Raw genomic sequence first — 7,346 nt, forward strand, 5'->3', positions numbered from 1 at the left:
GGGCGGCCGGGCAGAGGCGCTCCTCACTTCCTCCCGGACGGGGCGGCCGGGCAGAGGCGCTCCTCACCTCCCAGACGATGGGAGTCCGGGCAGAGGCGCTCCTCACCTCCCAGATGGGGCGGCCGGGCAGAGGCGCTCCTCACTTCCCAGACGGGGTGGCCGGGCAGAGGCGCTCCTCACTTCCCAGACGATGGGTGGCCGGGCAGAGGCGCTCCTCACTTCCCAGACGGGGTGGCCGGGCAGAGGCGCTCCTCACTTCCCAGACGGTGGGCGGCCGGGCAGAGGCGCTCCTCACTTCCCAGACGGTGGGCGGCCGGGCAGAGGCGCTCCTCACTTCCCAGACGGTGGGCGGCCGGGCAGAGGCGCTCCTCACTTCCCAGACGGTGGGCGGCCGGGCAGAGGCGCTCCTCACTTCCCAGACGGTGGGCGGCCGGGCAGAGGCGCTCCTCACTTCCCAGACGGTGGGCGGCCGGGCAGAGGCGCTCCTCACTTCCCGGACGGGGCGGCCGGGCAGAGGCGCTCCTCACTTCCCGGACGGGGCGGCCGGGCAGAGGCGCTCCTCACTTCCCAGACGGGGCGGCCAGGCAGAGGCGCTCCCCACCTCCCAGATGGGGCGGCGGCCGGGCAGGGGCTGCAATCCCAGCACCCTGGTAGGCCAAGGCAGGCGGCTGGGGGGCGGAGGCTGCCGCGAGGCCAGACCACGCCACCGCACTCCAGCCTGGGCAACACCGAGCACTGGGTGAGCGAGACTCCGTCTGTAGTCCCAGTACCTCGGGAGGCTGAGGCGGGCAGAGCACTCGGCGTGAGGAGCTGGCGACCAGCGTGGCCAAGATGGCGAACGTGTGCCTCCAGCGAAAGGAGAAAAGGCAGGCAGCGGTGGCGCGCGCCGGCATCCCAGGCAGTCCGCGGCACGGGCAGCAGCAAGCCGAGTAGATTGCAGCCTGGGCCAGAGAGGGAAAAGAAAAAAAAAAAGAAAGAAAGAAAGAAAGAAGGAAGGAAGGAAGGAAGGAAGGAAGGAAGGAAGGAAGGAAGGAAGGGAGGAAGGCCCCTAGTTTTATTTATAATCAGCTCTCTTGATGTTCCCAGGACCACCTCTAATTAAATAGGAGTTTTATTCTAAGTTCTGCTCAAAAAAAAAAAAAAAAAAAACAAATTAATGCAGTGGCCCAAGTTAACGTGTTGGTAGTTTTCAATATACTAAAATTTATACGTAACACATTTGTGTGGGTGTGTTGCTTTTATTACAATTTTGAATAGGAAAATCTTCATAGTAAAAAACATTCAAAGTGAATGTTGGCAGAGCCCCTGGAAGCCCTTTGGGAAGAGGCTTGGAGAGAAAGAGAGAGGATTTCATCAGGGTCACAGGTTAGGGCAGGAGGGCAGGGCCTTGGAGGCCTCTCTGCCAACCCCAGGCCTTTCAACTTCCTCAGACATAGCCTAGAGGAGGCAAAGAGGGTGTGTGGAAAGCTGGAGGCCTCTCAAGACAGGGGCTAGGGTTGGACTGAGGAAAATAAAGACTAATTCAGGTGGTGAGCAGAAGGAAAGAAAGGCCCCTGGCCTCACGCAGTGCTAAGAGGGAACCCATAATCTTGGTGATGCAAGGCCAGTAGGTTAAACCCAGAATAATCATAATGAAAACAATCTGTTTGCACCATTGGATGCTTCCAGAAATTCCCAGGAGCAAGTCCAAGATGGAGAATCCCAGCCAGAAGTGCTGCTGATTGGAACTGAGAGGGCGTTCTGGGACCCGGCTTCTAAGGACAGGGTGAGGGGTGCTGGACCCCTCAGGGGAGCAGCTGCCAGGGGAGGGGGGCAGTCTGCAGGCTGCAGGAACAACAGCTGGCTTTAATGTTCTTGAAAGAGCAGCCCTTCACTGGAATCCATTTGTTCTCTCTTCTCTGAAATTAGAAGCTGACTCCAGGGCTTGCTCCTCAGGAAATCTGCCTGAAATGCAGTGGGACAGCTGACCACAGGCCCCTCCTCACCACACCCCAGGGGATCTATAATAGACACAGTAAAACGAGGCAAAGGCCTGACGGGGGGCCTGGCTATCTGCTGGCTGTCTCTTCAGCTGCTGGGGTGGTTCTCAGCGGGTGCCTGGCTAGGGACTAACAGAATGGAAGGGCCCAGGAAGCATGGAGTGCAGGACGCTGCTGGCCTCCTTTCATCTTTCTCTCCTCCCCTTCCCCACACAGTCACTCTGGGGAATCCCATTCTTTTCTTTTCTTTTTCTTCTTCTTTTTTTTTTTTGGAGATGGAGTCTCATTCTGTCGCCCAGGCTGGAGTGCAATGGCCCAGTCTCGGCTCTCACTGCAACCTCTGCCTCTAGGGTTCAAGCGATTCTCCTGCCTTAGTCTCCCAAGTAGCTGGGATTACAGGCGCGTGCCACCACGCCCAGCTAATTTTGTATTTTTAGTAGAGACGGGGTTTCACCATGTTAGCCAGGCTGGTCTCAAACTCCTGACTTCAGGTGATCCATCCACCTCGGCCTCCCAAAGTGCTGGGATTACAGGTGTGAGCCACTGCTCCCGGCCTGGGGAATCCCATTCTTATGATGTGATCGCCCAGTGTCCCTGTGTCAGAACTCTGGTGCCGAGAGAGACCTTAGAGATCACCTGATCCCACGCCTTCATTTTACAGATGGGGGAACCGAGGCTCAGGAAGGTGATTTTTCCAAGGTCACCTGCCTAGGTGTCCTGGAGCCAGCTCTGTGCTCTTCTAAAACCACCACTTTTCAATGGAGGGAGGTGATGTGTCGAGTGCCTCTTACCTCTATTAGCCAGCCTGGTGTCTCCTGAAAAGCAGCGAGCATGTGCATGTGTGCACTGATGATATGTACCCCTGCAAGTCAGAGAGGGCACATGCACACCTACGCGTCTTTGCAAACTGCTGGACATCATCTGCTGGTACGTACCCTAGTTAGGTGCTGAGACTAGGGTGAGGGCCAGGGAAAAGGCTGGGGTTGGGGGGCGTGAGTGAGCACTGAGATTCAGGAAGTTGTTAGTAAGACTGAGGAATGTCCTTGGGGGTCTTTGACTGGGGGTGGTGTTCAGTCTGGGTCAGACAGGTCAGAGAAGTCAGCCCAGAAAAGGAGGCCCATGAAGGAAACTCCAAATGTTCATTGGAAGAGGGGCTTTCCCCAGGCAGAAAGAACAGGGCTGGGAAGCTGGAAAACAAGAGGCATGTTTGGGAAATGTCCAATAGTAATAGACTGTGGAGCAGGGTTTATTGGGGGAGCAAATAGCTAGCAGGTATTTATTGAGCACTTGCTATATGGCAGATGCTGTGCTAGGTGCTAGAGACAAAGAGGCTTGAGTTGAGAGTTCTTCATGAGTGTGTTCTGTTCAGCTTCGCAGCAGATGCAGAGGTCCTGCTCTGTGACCCACACTCTGAGCTCTAAGGAGAAGGAGGCACACCCACACCCACACCCTTGAGAACTCACTGACCACAGGGAAGAGTCCACGGAGGCAGACCCAGAACGGAGTGCAGAGAGCAATGGGAACCGCCTGGGAATTGTTCTCAATTGTTTCCTCACACCCACACACTGATCTCCCGGGGCTCTGCGGCCAGGCTTCCTGTGCCTTCCTCACCCCGGGGAGAGTCTGAACTCCCGGAATGCGCGTGTGTGTATCCCCTGCCCCTGCAGAAGACTCTCAACTGATCCAGCTAAGAACCACCAGCCCAAACGCAAGCCCAAGTCTTGGCGTGACAGGGGCATTCAACGCTCACAGTTTATCTGTGGAGAAGAATCCCAGGCACTGGGTTTCAGAGTCAAGGGCACTGGTGCGGAGGAAGTCTCCATCAGCCCTCACCTGACTCCTGGCGCTGTGGGTCCCTGAGGGCCCCAGGCAGCTCACCAATTCTCTGCTTCACGTGGATGCTTGTGGTTCCTGGCTGACCTCAGTGTCTTTTCCCAGGATAACAGGACTAGGGGAGTCTCCCTTCACAGTTGGAAAGCACCTTAGTTCCTCCTACTGTCTCAAACCTCTCCATGGGCATTGGCAGAGCTGCTGTGGTTTTCATCCTACAGATGAGGCCCCAGAGGCTTGAGGGCGAATGGTGCTCAAGGGTGAGGTCTCTCTGAGGCTGGTGCCCTCCCCACACCCGAGGCCCTGCCTGGCAGCTTTCCCCCAAGACCCCACTCCCTTCAGCTACTGGGACTTCCCTCCCAGTGCAGGCCATGTGTGCCCTGCTCCTATGCGGCGGCAGGACAGGTTTCCAAAAACCAACGGCAAAGTTTCCCGAAAGGCTCTAGCTTCCAGGACTCTTGGCAGGGCTCTGCCCAGGAAGCAATGAGCTGGCACTTTCCTGGCTGTGTGCTTATAGCTGACCCTGGCCTCAGAGGCCTTCCTCTCCTTATCAGGAAAGGATGCCAAAGAGGAGGGAGGAGGCTCTGGGGAGAGTCCAGGCCTTTGTGGGAACCATCCTAAGGGAAGTGGATGCTTCTGAGCAGCCCTGCCCGTCTCTGGGCCTTGCCCGCCCTCATCTTCAGCAGGCCTTTGGCACTGGAAAGAATGAGCTTCAGCTCCTGAGCCTTGCAGGAGTCAGAGGTCAGCACATTCCAGGGCTCAGCCTTTCCGCCTCAGTCAAAAACTCAGCAGACCAAAGGCCCGGGCCACAGTCCACTGAGAGTTTTTGACCAAGGCAGAAATTCTTGTCCACAGATAAACTGTGAGATAAACTGGGTGGGGACACCAGCAGCCTCCTCTCTGAAGGGCAAAGCTCTTGGGGCCTGCCATGTGACCACCCAGCCTGGAATCCCTGCCAACACACACACACACACAACAAGGCTGCTGCTAGACCCCAGACCACAGCCTGTTCCCAGTTCCTGGGCCCAGCTACTGGGCTGGCTTCTCTGCTGGTGTCCAAGGCTCGCAGATTCCTGTTCTGCTTTCCCTCTAGACATCCTCTCTGGTCTTCCTGGTCTCCCCTCAGGCACACAGGCCTCTCCTCCCCTTATGCCTCTGTCCCCTCTCTCCTCTGCCTGGACCGCTCTCTCATCCCTCAGCCCCAGCTCTCCCCTCAATCCCTGGGATGCCTGTATGGACCCTCCGGAGGGCTGGTCCCTCTGTCCCACGCCCTGGACTTCTCTGCAGCACTCCTCATGGCCACCGTGACTCTCTTGGGGGTGATCCGTTGACTTACTCTGGCTGCAGGAGGGCTGGGACAGTGCCTGCTGCCTGTGTGCTGGCCAGACACAGTGGGAGTGCCCACCCGTGCTTACTGGGGAAGCAGAGACAATGGAATGTTGTAGCAGGATTGGGGTCTTCAGAAGGTACTTCCATGAGGTCCTGCATACAGCTGGGGTAGGAGGAGGCAGTGTAGGGCCTGGACGATATGGGGCTGACATGAGAGAACAGGCCAGGATGGGGTGCTGGGCAGGTGGGTCAGAGTGGCAGTCGTCCACCTGGGACACAATGTCTTATATATGTTTGCAGGGGTGAAAAGAGACCTGTGCAGGAGTGGTGCCCAGCGAGGGGACCCTCAAACGAGGAGCAGAGTCCCTCAAGCCTTTGTACAATGCCACCAAGTGTGCCGTCCCTTCTTCAACAGAACTTCCTCCTTGCGAGGAGGCTGCAGTGGTGTCAGAGGTGGTGGGTTCAAACCTGCTCCTGTCTTCTCTCTGTAGCCCCCCTTTCCTCATCTGTGAAGTGGGGATGATAAGAGCTAACTGGCAAGGTTATTGGGTGGTCAGCTGAGGGAAAGTTCCTGAAAGGTGTTACTGAATCAAACGTCATTTTGCTTTTTCCTTCTCGCAGAATCACAGGCCAGAGGTGAGAGCTGGGGAAAGGTAAACTCTCCCAGTCCCTGGGAGTGGTCATTACAGACTGGGAAATTGCCCTCCAGCTGATGGTAAAGGACCGCAGATCCTATTCATGTGACTCAGGGCCTCTGGTGTGCCTTCTGGGAAGAAAGCAGAAGAGGGTTCCTAACTGTAGAAGGGAAAAGTTTCCCTTTATTCTTCCAGCCATGTGGTTCAATAAGCATGTACAAGCTATTACCAGGGCCAGGCACTGTGCAGGCACCAGAAACATTAAGATGGAATGACACAGGCCTGCCCTGGAAGAAACATTAAGACGGAATGACACAGGTCTGCCCTGGAAGAAACATTAAGACGGAATGACACAGGTCTGCCCTGGAAGGGCTCCTTTCCAGTGCTCGGGGACTCTGTGACTCCTTTCGGGGAGCAGAGTTATGCACAAGAGTGCATTTTTCTAGAGAGATGGTCCACAAGTATGGGAGGCCAGGCTCTGTCTCCAGGTACCCTTGATCCTTGGAGACCTCCCTCAGGTCCTGGCTTTCTTTTTGGATTCAGGGTTTCACTCTGTTCCCCAGGCTGGAAGGCAGTGGACCGATCATGGCTTGCTGCCGCCTCCACCTCGTGGGCTCAAGCATTCCACCTGCCTCAGCCTCTCAAGTAGCTGAGACCACAGGCACACACCACCAGACCCATAGAACTTTTTTATTCTTTGTAAAGACAGGGTCTCGCTATGTCTTTACATAGTGAGGTCTGGAACTCCTGGGCTAAAGTGATCCACCCACCTCGTCCTCCCAAAGTGCTAGGATTACAGGCATGAGCTGCCACGCCTGGCTTAGCCCTGGCTTTCAATTCCATCTCTGTTCTCCAGGACGAGCTGTCTCTGCAACTCCAGGCTCTTCTGGAAGCTGCCACCAACACCTTTTCCACGTGGGGAGCTGCTTGAGGTTCCTTCCACCCTTAACTCAAATGATGACAACTCCAGCTTTTGGTTACTCAGGCCAAACTCTTAGAGTCATTCTAGACCCTTCTGTTTCAAAATGTACACCCAATCTATCGGCCAGTCCTGTCAGCTCTATTTTAAAATATATGCAGAAACTAAACGATAGTGGTAGAAAATAGATCCGAGGGGCTTGGAGTGTGGAATAAGGGGGAGACAAACGAACAGGAGAAAATTTGGAAGCTGATGGGAATGTGAAGTATCTTGACTGTGGAGATGGTTGAATGGGTGTATATGTGTGTCAGAATACATTAAATTGTACACTACATGTGTGGTTTAATATGTGCTAGTTATGCCTCAATAAAACTGTTTTTTATTTTTTTTAAAGTCAGATATTTTCAGTGACCTCTGTGAGACCCTGGACTAGTCCCTTCCCCTCTCTTAGCCTCAGCTGCCCAATTAGTGAAACAGGGTCTCTAAGGGACCTTCCAGTTGGGTCTGTGTATGCCCACCGTGACCGTGATCCCTACATCTCAGAAGGAGCTCCCCTCCTGGGGTGGGGGGCAGTGGTACTGTGTGACCCAGATTTCTTCCAGCACTCTTCTGAGCTCAGCTCAACCCAACAGCCTTCCTGCAGAAGCGGCTCAG

At 55.3% G+C, this 7,346-nt stretch overlaps 1 long non-coding RNA gene across 1 annotated transcript; it reads left to right on the plus strand.

Annotated features, from left to right (window-relative positions):
* Positions 1-2,379: 2,379 nt before the first annotated feature.
* LOC134731659 (uncharacterized) lies at positions 2,380-7,085 on the plus strand. The gene is made up of 2 exons (XR_010114120.1): positions 2,380-2,906; positions 3,357-7,085. It is a non-coding gene; the product is annotated as an uncharacterized lncRNA (long non-coding RNA).
* The last annotated feature ends 261 nt before the right edge of the window (positions 7,086-7,346 follow it).

This window comes from Symphalangus syndactylus, chromosome 10 (assembly GCF_028878055.3).
Source record: "Symphalangus syndactylus isolate Jambi chromosome 10, NHGRI_mSymSyn1-v2.1_pri, whole genome shotgun sequence".
Lineage (NCBI taxonomy): Eukaryota > Metazoa > Chordata > Mammalia > Primates > Hylobatidae > Symphalangus > Symphalangus syndactylus.